At 43.1% G+C, this 21,935-nt stretch overlaps 1 pseudogene; it reads right to left on the reverse strand.

The window, feature by feature from the left end:
• Window positions 1–17,305: 17,305 nt before the first annotated feature.
• On the reverse strand, window positions 17,306–20,126 carry LOC120567411 (annotated as a pseudogene).
• Between the last annotated feature and the right edge of the window lie 1,809 nt (window positions 20,127–21,935).

Consider the following 21,935-nt stretch of genomic DNA (forward strand, 5'->3'; position numbering starts at 1 on the left):
GTAGCAGTTTACATTAGCTTGTAGTTTACTGCATGTATGTAACATTAGCTCATTGTCCAGTAGCTTCTAGCTTTATAACAAATGCGGTGCAAAATATGATCAGCATCTACAAGGTAAACACTACCAGCTAATGACCTACCACAGGCAGTATGATATGCAGTAAACTGCAAGTGAGAAAGGTTAAATAGTACTATAGACACGCAAGCTACAAGGCTACATCCAACATATGAAGTCATAATAACAACACCATTGATAAACACCCACTAACACAGTAAAGGTAGCTAGGTGTAAGTGAGTTAAATGGTCAACAGTTGTAGGTTAAGACCATAATGGAGACCACTACACAGTTACATTAAGTACCTTAATGTTACAGTATGCTTACATATATTTGTGATACAATTATAATCTTACCAGGACCGGTTGGATAACTAGACTAACCTAAAGCTTTCTCCTTCTGTCTGCAGTCTGGAAACCCCATCATCAACTGCTGAGTCTGGTCGCTCTTCATGTTGAATATACTTGTGTACAGTATATAGTAATGTTTGAATAAATGTTATAATAAAGATACACGTTTCTTTAATGTCTTTTTAGAGCTTCTATACCTTACAAGTTATTGAAATAGGTACCATCTGAATATAATTATTCAGTTAGAAATAGACATTGAAAAACAGTTTATATTATATACACACCCAAAAACGTAATGACACAGACAAACCAGTTCATTTAATGCATTTATTTTCAGAATGCCAATCTCTAATAGGCTTTAGCAAATAATCTATTCAACATCTCTTTTTGGCCTCTGTCTTCCTGCTTGTCTTTTGCTTTCCCATCATCAGTGACCGCCTCCGTTTGTCCCTGTTAGAAGACAGCAAACACAAGAAAATGATGTTTACCATTACGAATGTTATAACGTAACGTTATATGAAACGTTATACTTTTTACATGGGAAACTACTCATACATTTTAGCCTTCATGTAACGTTGATAGTGAAGTAAATAAGGTGCAGCGTTACCTACCACCCTGCAGCTACAACTGATAAACACACACATTTCTAAATCTCGGCTAACGTTACGCATATAGAGTAACAACATATAAAAGAGATGAAAATGCTACCGGACATTAAACTTTAAAAACACAAATGGCACAAAAAGACAGCTAGCTAGCTAGCTAGCTAACAGCCTAATGTTAATGATAGGTTCAGTTAGCTTAACGTTAGCTCGGGTGTATCTACCTAATTACTATAGCAATCTGTACCAGCATTAAAGCGTTAAGCTTTACATTTATGTAAAACATTAACGGTGATAACACATGTACGGCAAACACTAAAGATAGTTACATTTAAATGATTATTTCGCCGTCAGCGATGCCGCTCCAACTCCCGCTTAGGTCCGCCATTTAATTTTTTTAAACGAACTGGCAAAGCCGCGCGCTTAGGATTGTGGGTGATTTGGGAGCACGAAGGATACACATATGCATCCTTTGCCGTCTATGGGAAATTCTCCGAACGAAGGACTCAGTCCTTGGTGGGATTCGGAGGATCCTCGACATTGGAACGGTCCTTCGACGGACGTCGATGACGTAGCATCCTCCAAATTCTGGCTTCGAAGGATCCTTCCTTGACATTGAGAAACACCTAGTGGACAGCTCATCCGGTTCGGCAAAGCCTTAAAGCCTTAAACCTGCATTCTATCTGAATTCCCGCAGGGGGCGACACGTGCGGTTGCAAAAGGAGGTCGGTTTCTGTAGAAGTCTATGGCGAAATGACCCACTTCTCACTTGTTTTATTACCTCAGTAAACATCTTCATGAATAGTTTATGGTCTCAATCGCTAGTTTTAAGTCTTCTGCAACACAGAATGATTTTAAAATCGGTGATAAAGCAGGGGGTGTTTTAGGGCGTGGCTATGATGTGATTGACAGTTCGTGGCCTGTCAATCATGACAGAGGTTTAGCAAAGCTTATCCATGGCACGTAAACTTCATTTTGGGGGTTGACCACGCTTTCTTCGTAGTGACTGTGACACTTTGGTCGCCTAATAATGTCTTATTCAGCGTTCGGTTGGACGACAAGACAGTTCAGTTTTTCTGGTAAGTAACGTTAAATCTTTTTTTTTAAATACTGTTTTTCGTTAGCCAACGTTACCATCCCAATTAATATCAGTTAGCTAGCTAGATTGCACCTTGCTAACCAAGCAAGCGGGCTAACTGATAACATTAGGCAGACCATATAAACGGATTCAAATATATATTTAACGTTACAGTCGTATACAGTAGGTATGCACAACGGTCTCGGCAGCGATCTATTTTTAACCATATGTGGTGTTATTGCTAATCGATGCGCATGCCTAACCCGCAAGCTAACATTACCATTACATGTAATGGTAGCTAATGTTATCTTAAAATCAAAACCTGATATAGCTAACGTTATGGTGCAAATTCATATAAACCCTATATTCGCACGGGATTAGAATAATTTTGGGACCGCGTGTGATTTAGAAATTACCCCCTCACATATGAGTTTCGTGTGGCGCATTGGACAAGCAGAGACTGCTTTTACTTGAATATACTGAAATATATGTTCCTGCCCGAGAGTTTGGCAATGTTACCCGGAGGCGCCCAAAGGACAGGCACATACCCTATCATCCCCGCCGCGGGGCACTCACACAGCACCACCGTCACCCTCACCCTCGGACAAAGCTGCTGGGGGAGCGCGTAAACTCGGAGACGGAGGTCTCCGGGCGGGGCAGTGGGCCAGAATATGCGTTTTTGCGATAACATGTCGCACATGAAAAAATATATTTATATTATTGTAAAGTTACATTAGTGTTCTATCTTGGTAAAGCTTCAGTTCTGCAGCCAAACGTATTGTATAAAGCACCAGGTTCAATATTGGAGCGTCACTAAGATCTTTTCTCAAAAAATTCTAAATACATTATTTCAGACTGTTAATGTACCTAACAAGCATGCTGTTGCAGGAGTTATTAACCACTGTTGATGCTGTTACACTGATGTCTTTCTTCCACTTACTGTCTACTAATCTATTTATAGACCTTCTATCAGCACATTGGTCTGTTTTAAGATGACTCACATACATGTTACAATCTATATTTACAAGTGCTGTTTATTACCAAAATGTACATATCATTAAAAAAGTGTTGCGTACAATACAAATTGTCTAAGATAAATTTGACATGTAGGAGTAGGTTTACTTAATACTGCATGTCCTCAACTGAAGCATAGATTCATGTACAAGCTCATATATTAATAGAATTCATTGTGATCTACCATGCCTTAACTACATGTTTGTCTTTTACCACAATCAACCTCTGCGTCATATACCGGGTCATGTCATATACCAGGTCGTTCCTCCACTCTGCATCAGATCATAGTCCAGACGACCACAGTTAGTCTTGCTCATGACAAACCTTGCTATCTGTTGAGTCATTTGTGTATTTGCCTGTCCTTATCCTTTCTCTTGTGCCTCATCTGCCATTGGAACCTGACTCCCGCTAGCGCTTCACTCCTGCCATCCACCGGGCCAGACACCCACCATCACTGGACTCCCCACCACTAGCCGGCCTACTGTCTTCCTCTGATGGACCCGCTCCATCGCAGAAACCAACGGACCCCTTCTCCATCCTGGAAACTTGGACGTGCTTTTCCCCCTCAGAAACCTGGACTCGATACTTGAGTACTTTAAATAAAACCTGTTAATTCACACTCCTGGCTCTGCGTTCTGTCTGCATTTGGGTTCTGTTCCACCATACAAACAGTTAGCACTTTATAAATATGTATTAGGCATATAATTTAGATATTTTATGTATAGGATTAAACAGTTAGAATTAGATATTGACATTGCATGTCCTTGTATAGTTTTTAGTTTTCATACTTTAAAAATGGCAGTGCAGGTACATTGATTTAATTATTACATTGAATAAGTTGTTAATTTTTTTCTTTGCAATTTGTGATCATACTTTTGTTATAATGAATTTACAATAACCCTACACATATTAAACAACACCTAGTGCATTTTCAATTACCTACTAAATACTTGACTACTGTATTTCAAAATTAAATATATTCATATAAATTAATCTAAAAGGATTTTGGTGAAGTGTTTTAATGGTGATTAAAATTGACAAGTACATAGACACAAGAAAAGCACAAACTACATTTTGCTGATCCTTCTTCTTTGTCAACATTCAAGTAAATATGGTAACATTTAAGAAATCATTTATGTTGATTAAAGCCAAAATATACACTTTTAATCAATTACAAATTCTATCAAATTACCAATGTCTTATATGACTACATGTTCATAGTTACTTGAGAAAAACAACAAATGTAGCCTTAGAAAGACCTTTATTTCACATTGAAATGGGCATTAACTTCAAAAACTACATAAACCACAAACAACACTGGCAATATTTTTAACACTATGTTTAAATTGATGAATTAAATAATGTAGTTCACCTTTTACAATCCAGTGTAAATTCCACACATAAATCACTGCTGTAGGTCAAGGTAAAGGCAAACTTCACTTTCACTGTGAAGTCTGCATAATAAAAAGAGGTAGTTGAATCACTAGTGCCACATTGTTAATTACAGTAGAAATGGTTGACCACAATCACCACAATATAAAAATATAGCTTAACATATAAAGCTTAAAGCACTTGTGCTGCAATGTTCAGTCAAGTCCAAATGCCTGGGTAAAGAAATAAAAGCCGCCTTTACAATTACAGTGAGCATAGTGTGACAGTCTGTTGGTTGTCTGTAATGCAAAGTGGAAAAAGAAAAAAAAAACTGCGAGTCTTCCACCTGCGTCTCTGGGTGATGCCAGAGAAGATGAACTTCATGCCTGGATACTGAAGGTGGAGGTGCTGCAGGTCCTCCTTCATTCCTATTTCTGAAAGAAAGAAAAAGAGTCATCAATTTCCATTTGAGCACCTCATAGTTAAATATATATATATATATATATATATATATATATATATATATATATATATATCTGCTAACGTTAGCTCTTAAAAGCATGTAAAGGCTAAATGCACCAACCATAGACTGATGGCGCAAATGGTAGCAAGTCATTATCGGTGCTTTATGGTTATTACAGTTAGCCAAACGTTCTAAGAAACTTGGTTAGACATTTGCTAATAGTTAGCGTTAGATAATGATAAGCATTGACAATCGCCGTTTTGCATTTCGCTGACACTACGTTTAAATTAGGAAAACGTAGTTAAACTTCAATTTGCAGAAAATTAACGTTAGCATGTTTTACCATAAGTAGCAAACTAACGTTACAGACAATTTACATGGTAACGTCAGATACATTTACTTTACAATGTGACTCCTCTTATATGTAATATAACTTTGGGACAAAGATATATTTAAAACCTAGCGAAACTCAATCTTACCTTGAATTATGTATGCTAGCTTTCAGCAGAAGTTGCGTCCAGATTGCCAGTGAACATGTGAGTGTAAGCAGCGTTGCCAACTCAAAAAAAAAAAAAATCTGTCAGATACATAGCCAGATACCGCCCAACAGGCTATGGCTCCTCCCTTACTTCTCCCTCTAGTCTAAAAACGTCACATCCGCAACCACGATGGCTGCGCCCATAAACGCAAACTCAACGACGGATTGCTGATCTCCACAAACCAATGGGTGACGTCACACATGCTATGTCCATTAATATTAACAGTCTATGGTTATAACACAAAAAAATCCAAGCGCGCAGGAGAAATCCGAGAGCAGAAACTTTGCAAGTGAGCATAATCAGCCTGAGTGTGAGGAGAAGGTTCAAAGCTGAGAGCAGGAAATCTGTCCAAACAACAACATATCTGAGTCCAAGCAGAAAGTTTGAGTGCAAGCAGAGCAAATCCAAGCACGAGCAGTGAATATTTGAGTGTGAGAGCAAGGTTTTGAGCGCGAGCAGTGACTATTTGAATGATAGAGCAAGACATCTGAACATAATATCAGTGAGAAATGCTCTCAAATTGAAATAATGCGCTCTTGACTTATGATAGTAATATAACTCCATAATTTAACTACTCATTTTACACACAGTTTAGCAACAAAACTAAACGCTGGGGGAAGATTACTACGTTTTTAACGTTGGTTTGGAGCGGTATGCATCCCCACTAACCTGGAAAGCGTTTTAAACAGTAGCCTAACGTTAATACAGCGTGTCTACAGCGTCTCTTGCAGCCAGACGTCAGAGGCAGAGGGACAGTCACAGCAGCGTTCGCTAACGTTAGCTTCTTGTCTCATCTGGGGTCTGATAAACAGTAAATGCATCAAAGTCAGTGTGCCCGACGCTATTTTCTGATTGACTGTAGCTGTCATATTTCACGGGACCCGCGGTTTTCATGTTCCACTTATTCAGCCTCAGAGGGGAGAGAGAGAGAGAGAGCAGCTGAGATCAGAGCAGACGGCTCATGTATTATAATTTTCTCCGTCTCACTTGTCTATCTCTCCCTTTCTCCGTCTCACTCATCTGTTCCGCTCCCTTTCTCTGTCTCACTCATCTGTTTCGCTCCCTTTCTCCGTCTCACTCGTCTGTATCTCTCCCTTTCTCCGTCTCACTCGTCTTTTCCTCAACTTTCTCAGGCACACTCGTCTGTATCTCTCCCTTTCTCTGTCTCATTCGTCTGTTTTCACTCCCTTTGTTTTCTACATGTATCGCCAGGGACAGACTGACAATCTGTGCGTTCTAAACGGCCGTAACGAGTGAAATAAAAAAAACAGCCAAACGCAAACAAACTCAAAAAACCAATACAATATTAGCTGCTTCAGCAGAAGTTGCTCAATTGCCAGTAACATGTGAGTTAACAGCGTTGCCAACTCAAAAAAAATCTGTCAGATACATAGCCAGATACCGCCCAACAGGCTATGGCTCCTCCCTTACTTCTCCCTCTAGTCTAAAAACGTCACATCCGCAACCACGATGGCTGCGCCCATAAACGCAAACCAAAGCCGGTCGCAAACCAAAGCCGCTCTCAAAATCCAAGCGCGCAGGAGAAATCCGAGAGCAGAAACTTTGCAAGTGAGCATAATCAGCCTGAGTGCGAGGAGAAGGTTCAAAGCTGAGAGTAGGAAATCTGTCCAAACAACAACATATCTGAGTCCAAGCAGAAAGTTTGAGAGCAAGCAGAGCAAATCCAAGCACGAGCAGTGAATATTTGAGTGAAAGCAAGGTTTTGAGCGCGAGCAGTGACTATTTGAGTGTGAGAGCAAGAAATCTGAACGTAATATCAGTGAGAAATGCTCTCAAATTGAAATAATGCGCTCTTGACTTATGATAGTAACTCCATAACCAATCTCCATCTTTAAAATCTGCTTAGTTTTTTTCCACATATTTAATGTACTGTTGACAACAAAGTTATCAGTCTTTACTTTCTTCTTGGAGAACAAGATGGATAATAAACTATTTGGTTGTAATTGATGATTTTCGATAACCAGCCATGAATCTTCATTAGTATTATTAATAATACGATCAATATAAAACATCTGGGCTGCTATCTGATACAGTTCCATATTAGGGAGGTTTAATCCTCCTTCCCATTTGGAGCAAGACAATACATTTATTTTTATTCTTGGGGTTTTTCAAGCCCAAATAAAAGATGTAATTATGGAATTTATTTCCTTGAAAAAGGTTTTTGGTGGTGTCAGCGGGATACACTGAGACAAATAAATAAACTTAGAAAGCCACATAATTTTTACCAAATTTATTCTACCAATTAGATTCAACTTGAGATCACTGTAGTTATTTAGATTATGTTTTAAATTATTTTTCAGTGTTACAAAATTACTTTTATACAATTGTTTTTTGTTTGCGCTTATGTAACAACCTAAATATTTAATTTCACTTTGTACTTTAAATTGTTTAAATACTTCTGGATTTATTTGTTTTTGACCTAAAGTCAAAATTTCAGTTTTACCACTATTAATTTTATAACCTGAAATTTTTGAAAATATACTCATTATATTAATTACACTCGGGATTGAAATGTCTACATCACTTAGATACAACAAAAAATCGTCAGCAAATAAGCTTAACTTATATTTGTTTTTTGCCTATGGTGATACCAGAAATGTTATCTGTCTTATTTTCTCAGCCAAGGGTTCAATAGCCATCAAAAACAATGCTGGAGATAATGGACAGCCTTGAGCAGTACCACGGGTTAACGAAAATACCTCAGAAAGAACGCCATTGGTGTAAACTTGTGCTTTAGGGGCTTTATACACCGTTTGTACCATATTAATAAATTCTACTGGAAATTCAAATGTTTCAAGAACTTTATACAAATATGACCATTCAAGGCGGTCAAATGCTTTTTCGGCATCGACCACCATCAAAGTCAAATCTATATATATATTTTTTTTTTGCATATTGTGTTTAAGGATATGCATGTTCTAACATTGGTTCTAAGATCCCTGTTAGGAATAAACCCAGCTTGGTTATGATGGATAATACTAGGTAAAATTAATGCCAATCTGTTATTCATTACTTTTGTTATAATTTTTTTGTCACAATTGATTAAGCTGATAGCCCTGAAATCAGAAGGCTTATTACATTCACGACCTGGTTTTGGTATCACAGAAATAGTTGAAAGATACATAGTTTCTGGCAACTTTTGCTGATTAACAAATGAGTTTACAACTTGCAGGAACAAAGATTTAATATTTGGCCAAAATGTTGAGTAAAACTCGATAGGGAGGCCATCTATTCCTGGGGCCTTTTTTTCAGGAAATGCCTTAATTGCAGCTTCAATCTCAGAGGTTTTAAAGACTTTCCGTATATCTTCTTTTGATGATCTGATAAGCGCTGTAATTTGACCGATTTAAGTAAGAAGTCTGAGTCATCATCTGTAATCTCTGATGTATACAAGTGTTCATAAAATTGCTTAAATCTTTTATTAATAATATCATTATTTGTAATAACATCATCTGAATCTTCCTCTTTTAAAGATATAGACTGAGTCTTTGTAACCCTTTTAACTATTGATGCCAGGTGTTTACCGGATTTATTAGCTGAAATATAATTAAGCTTATTCGAATTTTGTCTAAAGTCTTTAACTTTATCTATTATCATATTATCCATTTCTATTTTCTTTTCTTGCAATTTACTTTTAATTGTTTGGTCTCCATTTTTAAGTTGTGTTTCCATTAACTTAATGTCCTGTTTTATTTTAGCCATGTTCTGCTCAAGACTAGCTTTCCTTTTTGATGCAAAGGCTATCATTACTCCCCTTATATATTCTTTAAAGGAGTCCCATATAATACAAATATTTGGCTTATCTTGAGGATGAGGTTGCTGCACATTAGTTAAAATGAAAATATTAATTTTTTTTAAATAATAATAATAATTTTTAAATTTTATAAAAAAAGCAACAAATTCCATATCCATTAAATATTTCCTATTCATTCTCCAAATTCTATGTTGTAAGGTATTTTCCCTTGGAGTCATGGTACAGATAACTGAAGCATGATCAGATATCATAATATTGTCAATTTCACATAGTATACAATTTTTTATTCCACCTTGAGACACAAAAAGATAACCCAATCTGCTATAACTATTTTGAGGATTTGAATAATAAGTGTAATCTTTTGAGTTTGGATGTAAGGTCCTCCATATATCTTGAAGATCATTGACAGAAAAACATTTCTGTAAATGTTTTGGAACATTGACCTTCCTAGTTTTTGTTGTGCTGTCACCAACACTAAAGATACTATTTAGGTCTCCCATAATTATCAGACCTGTTTGTGAACTATCCAGTCTTGTTTGAATATCTTTTAAAAAGGCCATATTTGAAGCCGAAGGCCTATAAATGCTAAAACGCGTATAAAGTTCCCCTTGCGTACCATTTCATTCGTGACTTTCAGCCACATGCCAATCCTGTACACTCCACCTTCGGATCATCATGCCACATTCGCCGTGCAAAGTTGTTCACGGAAGCCAGTAAATCATTCACAAGTCAGCAGAAAAACCCAGACTGGATTCTTGGACTGACTGGAATGACTGGACTGACTGACTAGACTCCGTGAGTTATTAAGTAACTCTTACTATGACATTTTGTTTTGTTTTGAGCCTGAGAAACTAACCAGCTTTATTTTTCTCTCGTTATCAGCACTGGTCTGGATTTATTTGTGTGGGTTTTTTTTTTGTGTTTTCGGGATTGTTGGTTTAAGTGTGCAGAAAACCCAAAGTGGAATTTTGAGTTGGATTGTGCTTGATTGTGTGAAATCTCTAAATACACCAATATTTTGTTTTGTACTAGCTTTTGAGTTATGGTGTTTATTGCTTTTATGGTCATTCATTGGTGAGGGTGTACATTCTTTTAAGATGTGACATTTGATCTAAAAAGAAAAAAGAAACAACAACCAGTAACATGTATCTTACTGCCAGGAGAGAGACCTGGCTGGCACACCAAACAATAATAAATAATTTAAACTTGAGCCAAACCATCACAATCTTTGCCCTTTTTGTGTATGACCGAAATTAGTGCAGTGTTGGTTTGTTGATGAAAGGTGCCCCTCTCTATGGCCGAGGTTAAAGTTTGTAAAATGATAGGTCATAGTGTGTCAAAGTACTGTAGTAAAAGTTCTGATGGAATTGCGTCCAACCCCGGTGTTTTACCTTTCTTAGCTGTTTTTAATGTTGATTTAAGTTTCTCTAACGTAATAGGTTGACCCAGTTCTTCTGCCTCCTCTGGGTCAAGAAGAAGCAGGTTTAGCTCCTTCAGGAACTTTTGGCACTGTGTCGGATCCTGATTGCAGGAGGATTCATACAATTTTTAATGAAAGGATTGGAAAGTGGCGGTGATATCTTTAGGATTCATTGAGATACCTCGGTCCGTGCGGATGCTGTTGATAGTAGCTCTGGACTCGCTTTGTTTTAATTTCAGAGCTAGCAATTTGCTTGGTTTACAAACATTAAAATGGTAATTTTGCCCTACTCTGTGCATTATGAATTCAGCTCTCCTTTTTACTAAATCATTTAGCTCTGCTCGATTTGTGACTAAAAGAGTATGTGTAGATTTAGAAAAGCACATCTTTAGAGACTGCTCTAACGATTTAAAATGCTCTTCCAACTCCGCAATCCTTGCCTCTCTCTTTTTCTTCAAATTTGCTGCAAAGGAAGATGTGAATTCTCTAATAAATCCTTTAGTGGCTTGCCAGATATACGCCAGGTCCGAAACTGAGTCAGTATTGATTGATATAAAGTCCGCCAGTTTGGCTCTAAACTCTGTATCAAAATCTGTGTTTTGGAGAAGGGAATTATTAAATTGCCACCTTCTAGATCTTTCCTCTAACATAATCACAACGTAATGTGGTTATCAGCGCATTGTGATCAGACAGGATTGCTGGTTCTATTGCTATCGTGTGGAACATTGCCTTAAGTCTGAAGCACAAAAAATAATCAATGCGGGAGTGGGTGTGGAGAAAAATGTGTAATCCTTGCTAGTAGGATTGTGCATCCTCCATATGTCTGTAAAATGGTGGGATTCCACAACTGCATTGAACATGTCCGTTATTTTTTTTTGGGCTTTCGTGTGGCTGACCCCTGATCTATCCTGATTTAAATCTAGTACCGCATTCATGTCTCCCCCTATAATAAATGAATATTCATTGAGAGAGAGAGCAATTCATTGGTTAGGCGTGGGAAAAAGCTTTCATCAACTAAGGCCATTTTCCTACTCCTTATCGTATTACATATATATGATATCCTGCCTAAAGAGTCTTTACTACTTTTCTCTACGGTGTGCATCTCCGTGACAGCAGCACAATGGAGCCCTTGGTTTTGGTGTCGTCACTAGATGAAGCAACAACCTTAAAGTATTTATTTTGTAGACGATTTACATCTCTTTTACGTAAGTGTGACTCTTGTGCCACGTCTATGTTTTTCCTTCTTAAATAATCCAGGAATTTAGCTCATTTGATTGGCCCATTTAGCCCCCTGATGTAAACTGAAAGGATTGAAAGCTCAGCCATCTTCAAAATTGAAACGCAATACGTGTCTCGAGGATTTTGCTGACAAATCTGTAGCAAAGGTTGAACAGTTAGCTCTGAGCAAGGTGTGACAAAAACATAAAAAATAAAATAATTCCCCTAACCCTCTGAGACCGCAGACCCCCTCCCCTATTTGTAAGATGCGTGACCACATCAAACGCAGTTTGCGCAAAACTCCAGCTCAAAACTACACTTACTGTCTTAAGTCACAGGTTAACTGAAACCAGTCTAGTGAATTCTTATGTTAAACATGAACAATATTATAAATACCTTCAAACAATTTCTGGACTAAGCTGTGTGAAAAACAGACCAATTTAGTTGGAGCAATAAGCAGACTATGAGCTGAACAGACCGTATGCCTTATGTTCTTTTGTCTAGCTTAACGGTTAAAAAACGTAAACTGTAAACTGACCAGCCAGCATTTATCATGTATTTTCAGTCTGGTTAAGTGTCCCTTTAAAGCCTGGCTTCAAAACTTACATAAAGTATCCTTAGGATTACCAGCTAGCATTTGTCATGTATATTCAGTCTGGTTAAGTGTCCCTTTAAAGCTTAGTTACGAAACTTACATAGCGCATCCTCAGGATTCATCATGTTCCCTTTTTGCAGCCCAAGTAAGTGTCCTCAAAAATATAGATTGTAGTAGCCAGCATTCATTAAACTGACCAGCCAGCATTTATCATGTATTTTCAGCCTGGTTAAGTGTCCTCAAAAATATAGATTGTAGACTGAGTAGCCAGCATTTATCATTCATTACAGTCTTTTATGACCATAGGTGAGGGTAGGAACGAAAACTGACCGGTAGATCGAGAGCTTTGCCTTCTGGCTCAGCTCTCTTTTCGTCACAATGGTGCGATAGATGGAATGTAATACCGCACCCGCTGCGCCGATTCTCCGACCAATCTCCCGCTCCATTGTCCCCTCACTCGCGAACAAAACCCCAAGGTACTTGAACTCCTTCACTTGGGGTAAGGACTCATTCCCTACCTGGAGAAGGCATTCCATCGGTTTCCTGCTGAGAACCATGGCCTCCGATTTAGAGGTGCTGATCCTCATCCCAACGCGCCACACCTCGGCTGCGAACCGATCCAGTGAGTGCTGAAGGTCGCAGGCCGATGATGCCATCAGGACCACATCATCTGCAAAAAGCAGCGATGAGATCCCCAGCCCACCGAACTGCAACCCCTCCCCACCCCGACTACGCCTTGATATCCTGTCCATAAATATTACAAACAGGATTGGTGACAAAGCGCAGCCCTGATGGATGCCAACCCTCACCTGAAACGAGTCCGACTTACTGCCGAGAACAGAGATTGGATGGCCCTGAGTAGAGACCTCCTCACCCCATACTCCCGCAGCACCTCCCACAGTATCTCCCGGGGGACCCGGTCATACGCCTTCTCCAAATCCACAAAACACATGTAGACCGGTTGGGCATACTCCCAGGCCCCCTCCAGGATCCTTGCGAGAGTGAAGAGCTGGTCCGTTGTTCCACGACCAGGACGGAATCCGCGATTGTTCCTCCTCAACCTGAGGTTCGACTATTGGCGAACCCTCCTTTCCAGCACCTTGGAGTAGACTTTACCAGGGAGGCGGCGAAGTGTGATACCCCTGTAATTGGCACACACCCCTCTGGTGCCCCTTTTAAAAGGGGAACCACCACCCCAGTCTGCCACTCCTTTGGCACTGTTCCAGACTTCCACGCAATGTTGAAGAGACGTGTCAACCAGGACAGCCCCTCCACACCCAGAGCCTTGAGCATTTCTGGACGGATCTCATCAATCCCTGGGGCTTTGCCACTGTGGAGTTGTTTGACTACATCAGTGACTTCCGCCTGGGAAATCGACGACAATCCCCGTCATCCTCCAGCTCTGCCTCTAACATAGAGGGCGTATTAGTCGGATTCAGGAGTTCCTCAAAATGCTCCTTCCACCGCCCTATTACCTCCTCAGTTGAGGTCAACAGTGTCCCATCCTTACTGTACACAGCTTGGATGGTTCCCTTTCCCCTCCTGAGGTGGCGAACAGTTTTCCAGAAGCACTTTGGTGCCGACCGAAAGTCCTTCTCCATGTCTTCTCCAAACTTCTCCCACACCCGCTGCTTTGCCTCTCTCATGGCAGAGGCTGCAGCCCTGCCGGCCTGCCGGTACCCTGCAACTGCCTCCGGAGTCCTCTGGGATAACATATCCCGGAAAGACTCCTTCAGTCGGACGCGCTTCCCTGACTATCGGTGTCCACCACGGTGTTCGTGGGTTACCGCCCTTGAGGCACCTAAGACCCTAAGACCACAGCTCCTCGCACGCGCTTCAGCAATGGAAACTTTGAACATTGTCCACTCGGGTTCAATGCCCCCAGCCTCCACAGGGATGCACGAAAGCTCCGCCGGAGGTGCGAGTTGAAAGTCCGTTGGACAGGAGCCTCCTCCAGACGTTCCCAATTTACCCGCACTACACGTAAGGGCTTACCAGGTCTGTCCAGAGTCTTCCCCCACCCCCTGACCCAACTCACCACCAGATGGTGATCGGTTGACAGCTCTGCCCCTCTCTTCACCCGAGTGTCCAAAACATACGGCCTCAGATCAGATAAAACGATTATAAAATCGATCATTGACCTTCGGCCTAGGGTGCTCTGGTACCAGGTACACTTATGAGCATCCCTATGTTCGAACATGGTGTTTGTTATAGACAATCCATGACTAGCACAGAAGTCCAACAACAAACAACCACTCTGGTTTAGATCAGGGAGGCCGTTCCTCCCAATCACGCCTCTCCAGGTGTCTCCATCATTGCCCGTGTGCGTTGAAGTCCCCCAGCAGAACAATGGAGTCCCCCACTGGCGCCCCATGCAGGACTCCACTCAAGGTCTCCAAGAAGGCCGAATACTCCGAACTCCTGTTTGGTGCATATGCACAAACAGTCAGAGTTTTCCCCCCCACAACCCGCAGGCGTAGTGAGGCGACCCTCTCGTCCACCGGGGTAAACTCCAACGTAGCGGCGCTCAGCTAGGGGCTTGTTAGTATCCCCACACCCGCCCGGCGCCGCACACCCTGAGCAACTCCGGAGAAGAAAAGAGTCCAACCCCTATCCAGGAGTACGGTTCCAGAACCAAGACTGTGCGTAGAGGTAAGCCCCACCAGATCTAATCGGTAGCGCTCCACCTCCCGCACCAGTTCCGGCTCCTTCCCCCACAGAGAGGTGACGTTCCACGTCCCCAGAGCCAGCGTCTGCTGCCCGGGTCTGGTCCGTCGAGGCCCCTGACCTTCACTGCCACCCATGTGGCAGCGCACCCGACCCCAGCAGTTCCTCCCACAGGTGGTGGGCCCATGGGCTGGAGAGATGGGAGCCACGTAGCTTGTTCGGGCTGTGCCCGGCCGGGCTCTGTGGCAAACCCGGCCACCAGGCGCTCGCCGACGAGCCCGCCGTCTGGGCCTGGCTCCAGACGGGGGCCCCGGGCTTCCTCCGGGCAGGGTCACTCCATTTCTACCTTGTTTTTCCACCGAAAGAACGAGATCCAGGGTACAAGCGGCCGAAATGGGTTTCCTCAGGAGGGTGGCTGGCGTCTCCCTTAGAGATAGGGTGAGAAGCTCAGTCATCCGTGAGGAGCTCGGAGTAGAGCCGCTGCTCCTTTGCGTCGAAAGGAGCCAGTTGAGGTGGTTCGGGCATCTGGTAAGGATGCCCCCTGGGCGCCTCCCTAGGGAGGTGTTCCAGGCACGTCCAGCTGGGAGGAGGCCTCGGGGAAGACCCAGGACTAGGTGGAGGGATTATATCTCCAACCTGGCCAGGGAACGCCTCGGGATCCCCCAGTCGGAGCTGGTTAATGTTGCTCGGGAAAGGGAAGTTTGGGGTCCCCTGCTGGAGCTGCTCCCCCCGCGACCCGACACCGGATAAGCGGACGAAGATGGATGGATGGATACAGTCTTTTAGATGTCCCTCCAGCACACAGCGTCCACGGTAGTGCAGCAGATTAATGGCATATTTCAAGAGAATCGTTCAAAATGGTATACAAGCATGAAATTTGGCACAGATACTCTTTAAGGGCCACTTTTTGGGAAAAAGGCGTTCAACATGGCGGCCATTTTTTCAAGATGGCCGCTATTTCTGTCAAATGCTCATTATGTCAATCATTCAAACAGTGATGTCATTCAAACAGTGATAACATTTTCTGAAAATACTCTTAAGAATGTTTTTTTGTAAAACGGTGCTTGTCCCTCAAAAATCCAAGATGGCCGCCATTTCTCTTGAATCCTTACATCAATTTTTCAAATGGTGATACTATCATCAAATTTGGTACAAATATTCTTCAAGGAACATTCTCATGGAAAAAGGTGTGTGCCACTCAAAAATTCAAGATGGCCACCATTTTCAAGATGGCCACCATTTCTGTCAAAGCTCAATTTAATGTGTTAAGGAAGGTTTTGTTTAATGGAGTGAACGTCATTACACAACCAGGGCACACTGGTGACTTCACTACTGTGGAACTCAGCATGGGGTTCAGTGTCAGCTGATATAGTTTTACTTACACTGTAGTTCTTCCATCCATCCATCTTCGTCCCCTTATCCGGCAGGGGACCCCAAACTTCCCTTTCCCGAGCCACATTAACCAGCTCTGACTGGGGGATCCCGAGGCGTTCCCAGGCCAGGTTGGAGATATAATCCCTCCACCTAGTCCTGGGTCTTCCCCGAGGCCTCCTCCCAGCTGGGCGTGCCTGGAAAACCTCCCTAGGGAGGCGCCCAGGGGGCATCCTTACCAGATGCCCGAACCACCTCAACTGGCTCCTTTCGACGCAAAGGAGCAGCGGCTCTACTCCGAGCTCCTCACGGATGACTGAGCTTCTCACCCTATCTCTAAGGGAGATGCCAGCCACCCTCCTGAGGAAACCCATTTCGGCCGCTTGTACCCTGGATCTCGTTCTTTTGGTCATGACCCAGCCTTCATGACCATAGGTGAGGGTAGGAACGAAAACTGACCGGTAGATCGAGAGCTTTTCGTCACAACGGTGCAATAGATTGAATGTAATACCGCACCCGCTGCACCAATTCTCCGACCAATCTCCCGCTCCATTGTCCCTTCACTCGCGAACAAAACCCCAAGGTACTTGAACTCCTTCACTTGGGGTACATTACATTACATTACATTACATGTCATTTAGCTGATGCTTTTATCCAAAGCGACTTACAATTAAGTGCTTTCAACTGTGAAGGTTCAAACTCGAGACAACAAGTAGTAAGTGCAAGTACATTAGCTTTAAATAAGCAAAGCTACAAAGAGACGTATGAAAGTGTAGTTTTTTTTTTTTTATCCAAGGTGTAGTTGGAAGAGATGTGTTTTTAGCCTTCGGCGGAAGATGTGTAGGCTTTCAGCCATCCTGATGTCGATGGGGAGCTCGTTCCACCATTTGGGAGCCAGGACAGTGAACAGTCTGGATTTCGTTGAGTGATTAGTTCTCCCTCGCTGTGAGGGGGCAGCAAGCAGTTTAGCTGATGCAGAGCGAAGTGGGCGGGTTGGGGTATATGGTTTGACCATGTCCTGGATGTAAGCTGGGGCTGATCCGTTCGTGGCCCTGTATGTAAGTACTAGTGTCTTGAAGCAGATGCGGGCAGCAATTGGTAGCCAGTGAAGAGACTTGGGGAGGTTGAAGACAAGTTGAGCTGCTGCGTTCTGAATGAGCTGCAGGGGTCGGGTGGCACATGCAGGCAGGCCAATCAGGAGGGAGTTGCAGTAGTCTAGACGTGAGATGACTAGAGCCTGAACCAGAACCTGAGCCGCCTTCTGCGTTAGAAGGGGACGTATCCTTCTGATGTTATGCATCATGTATCTACACGATCGGGTGGTTGCAGCAATGTTAGCAGTGAAGGAGAGTTGGTCGTCAAGTGTCACACCCAGGTTTTTAGCAGTCTGGGTGGGGACTACCACAGCGTTGTCAATTGTTATAGTCAGGTCTTGGGTAGGAGAGCCCTTCCCTGGAAGGAAAAGGAGCTCAGTCTTGTCAAGGTTGAGTTTCAGATGGTGTGCGGACATCCACGAGGAGATGTCAGTCAGACAGACCGAGATACGTGCTGCTACTTGAGTTTCAGACTCAGGAAAGGAGAGAATTAGAGAGAGTTGGTGTACAGAGAAAAGAGGAGGGGACCCAGGACTGATCCCTGAGGAACCCCAGTTTTGAGTGGGCAAGGTTCTGAGCTAGATCTTCTCCATGTTACCCGGTAGGTTCGGTCTGCCAGGTAAAATGTCAGCAAAGAGAGTGCAGAGCCTGTGACACCCAGATTCTGGAGTGTCGAAATGAGGATCTGGTGGTTCACTGTGTCAAAGGCAGCAGAAAGGTCCAGAAAGATGATGATGGAGGAGAGAGAGGTTGTTCTAGCGATGTGAAGCTGCTCAGTGACAGCAAGGAGGGCAGTTTCTGTTGAGTGACCAGCCTTGAAGCCAGACTGGTGAGGATCAAGAAGGTTGTTCTGGTGTATATAGGTAGAGAGTTGATTATGAATGGCACGCTCAAGAGTTTTAGATAGAAATGGAAGGAGGGAGACGGGTCTATAGTTATTTACATCCGAGGAGTCGAGTGTTGGTTTTTTGAGTAGTGGGGTCACTCTTGCCTCTTTAAGGGCACCGGGAAACCGACAGTTGACAAGGAGATGTTAATGAGATGAGTGAGGAAAGGAAGAAGGTCAGGAGCAATGGACTGGAGGAGGTGAGAAGGGATAGGATCCAGGGGGCAGGTGGTTGGGCGGGCAGAGGTAATCAAAGTAAGAATTTGATTTGGAGATAGAGGGGTGAAAGAGGAAAGAGTACTGGATGTGATGGATGGTAAGGTGATTTTAGGAGGTGTGGTGGAGAATGAAGAGCGTATGTCATCTATCTTTTTAAAATGGGAAAAAAAGGGGGGGGGGGGAAGAAAAAAAAGAAAAAGAAAAAAAAAAAAAAGTTAAAAAAAAAAAAAAATTTTTTTGGGGTTTTTAAAAAAAATTTTTTTTTTTATTATTTTAATTGTGTTTGTGGGGGAAAAAAAAAAAAAAAAAAAAAAAAAAAAAAAAAAGAAAAATATTATATGTGTGTGTTTTTATTTTTTTTTTTTTCTTTTTTTTTTTTTTTTTTTTTTACTTCCTTCATCAGATAACACGGGCGCTTGGGGAGGACTTGCGAGCCTGTCGTGAAGTAAGAGGGCAGAGAGATTTGAGAGAGGAGGATAGAGTATAGAGTAGAGTGTCTGTGGCAGCGTTAGGAGGCATGAGTAAGAAAGAGTCAGATGGAGGGAGGGTAGATAGAGTACATGCTGCCAGAGAAGAAGGAGAGAGTGAACGAATATTACGGCGGACAGGTACGTTGTCTCTTGAGATATGGTTGTGAGCTTGGGAGAGTAGTAGAGAGTAAGAGATGAAGGAATGGTCTGAGGTATGGAGTGGGGTAACAGTGAGGTTGGATATAGAGCAGTTTCTGGTGAATATGAGATCTAAGTGGTTGCCAGCTTTGTGAATGGGTGGTGAAGGAGACAGCGAGAGGGCAAAAGAAGAGAGAAGGTGAAGAAAGGAAGCTGACTTCTCTGTATGGATGTTGAAGTCACCCAGAAGTACCAGCGGAGGGCCAGTTTCAGGGATGTTTGAAAGAAGGACATCCAGCTCCTCCAAAAACTCCCCCAGAGGACCTGGTGGGCGATAGATAACAGTGATGACTAGTTGTACCGGATCAGTTATGCTGACAGCATGAAGTTCAAAAGAGAGTGGAGTAAACTGTGGCGGTGGGTAGAGAGAAAATCTCCACTTGGGGTTAATGAGTAGGCCTGTCCCCCCGCCTCTCTGGGTGTGTGGGTGAAAGAGTAGGCAGAAGAGAGAGCAGCAGGGGTGGATGTGTTGGTTGGTGTAATCAAGATCTCAGTGAGAGCAAGGAAGTCAAGGGATTTCAGGCTGGCAAAGCCAGAGATGAACTCAGTCTTGCGAGTGGCGGACTGGCAGTTCCACAGGCCACCTGCAACAAGGTGTTGGGTGTGTGTGGAACGGGTGGGATAGGTAAGAGAGGTGGGGTTGCGGAAATGTTGCGAGCTAGTGCGTGGTTTGTAGTATCGCCGAGAGGAAACACGGACAGGAATGGAAAAGCAGCACATTTCCAAATGAAGACACAGAGCAATGTCAGTGAGATATGAGATAGAGGCCACTTAACTTCCCGCTTAGCCTCCCGCGACGATTCCTGTGTAGACTCCTTTGTCTTTGTCCTCCGAGTCTTCGTCCGATGAAGCTGCCGCTTCATGCAAATGCTAATGTACAATACAAGGAGGAGATCGGTGTTTGCTACAGGTGGGGAGACCACACCCTGGCTAATCAGTCAAAGCACCTGAGAGCCGGTAACCTCCACTCCCAAAAGTCACACTTCACACTAACTAATTTCACTTTAACAAGAATCACTAAATTTGGCCTAACACAAACAGTCCAGCAGAAAACACATAGCAGAAGTAGAAAGTAGAAAAAGCAGCAAAAACCCAAATAAAGTAAGTACTTAGCTTAATATCAAGCAGTCCAGTAGTCAGTTCCTTCAGAAATTCAAAGCACACTGGGTAAGGACTCATTCCCCACCTGGAGGAGGCATTCCATCAGTTTCCTGCTGAGAACCATGGCCTCAGATTTAGAGGTGCTGATCCTCATCCCAGCCGCTTCGCACTCGGCTGCGAACCGATCCAGTGAGTGCTGAAGGTCACAGGCCGATGATGCCATCAGGACCACATCATCTGCAAAGAGCAGCGATGAGATCCCCAGCCCACCGAACTGCAACCCCTCCCCACCCCGACTACGCCTTGATATCCTTTCCATAAATATTACAAACAGGATTGGTGACAAAGCGCAGCCCTGGCGGAGGCCAACCCTCACCTGAAATGAGTCCGACTTACTGCAGAGAACCCGGACACAGCTCTCACTTTGGTCATACAGAGATTGGATGGCCCTGAGAAGAGACCCCCTCACCCCATACTCCCGCAGCACCTCCCGTAGTATCTCCCGGGGGACCTGGTCATACGCCTTTTCCAGATTACCTCCTCAGTTGAGGTCAACAGTGTCCCATCCTTACTGTACACAGCTTGGATGGTTCCCCGCTTCCCTCTCCTGAGGTGGCGAACAGTTTTCCAGAAGCACCTTGGTGCCGACCGAAAGTCCTTCTCCATGTCTTCTCCAAACTTCTCCCATACCCGCTGCTTTGCCTCTCTCACGGCAGAGGCTGCAGCCCTTCGGGCCCTTCGGTACCCTGCAACTGCCTCCGGAGTCCTCTGGGATAACATATCCCGGAAAGACTCCTTCTTCAGTCGGACGGCTTCCCTGACCACCGGTGTCCACCACGGTGTTCATGGGTTACCGCCCCTTGAGGCACCTAAGACCCTAAGACCACAGCTCCTCGCCACAGCTTCAGCAATGGAAACTTTGAACATTGTCCACTCGGGTTCAATGCAGTTCTTGACTAGTAGTAATAGTATAGCTAAGTTTAGTGTACTAAATCCTGTCTAACAGCCCCTCATCAATTAGCTAGTAACAGATGTAGTTAGATAGGTACAAATGTCAATAGAACTTTTTTATTGGCCATCCAATTTTTCCAAAAAGTGGCCATAACAGAGTATTTGTGGCATATTTTCTGTATCACTATTTGGAAACAGTGGCAATGAACATAGGACAGGAATGGCAGCCATCTTGAAAAATGGTTTCCTTCCTGAATTTTTACTGGCCACTTCCTCTCTGTGGACTGCACCTTGCTGTGGTGGAGAGGCTTGTGTACTCCAATGAACCTGAGAGCTATGCCGGCGGGGATTTTATATCCCTGGCAAGTTGAACTAAGCCGGACAGGTCAAAGCAGAGGAGGCAGACAAAGCAGAGATTATGACTATTTGACATAAATGGTGGCCATCTTGAAAATGGTCGCCATGTTGAATTTTTGAGTGGCACATACCTTTTTCCCA

The sequence above is a fragment of the Perca fluviatilis genome, chromosome 10, assembly GCF_010015445.1.
Source record: "Perca fluviatilis chromosome 10, GENO_Pfluv_1.0, whole genome shotgun sequence".
Classification (NCBI taxonomy): domain Eukaryota; kingdom Metazoa; phylum Chordata; class Actinopteri; order Perciformes; family Percidae; genus Perca; species Perca fluviatilis.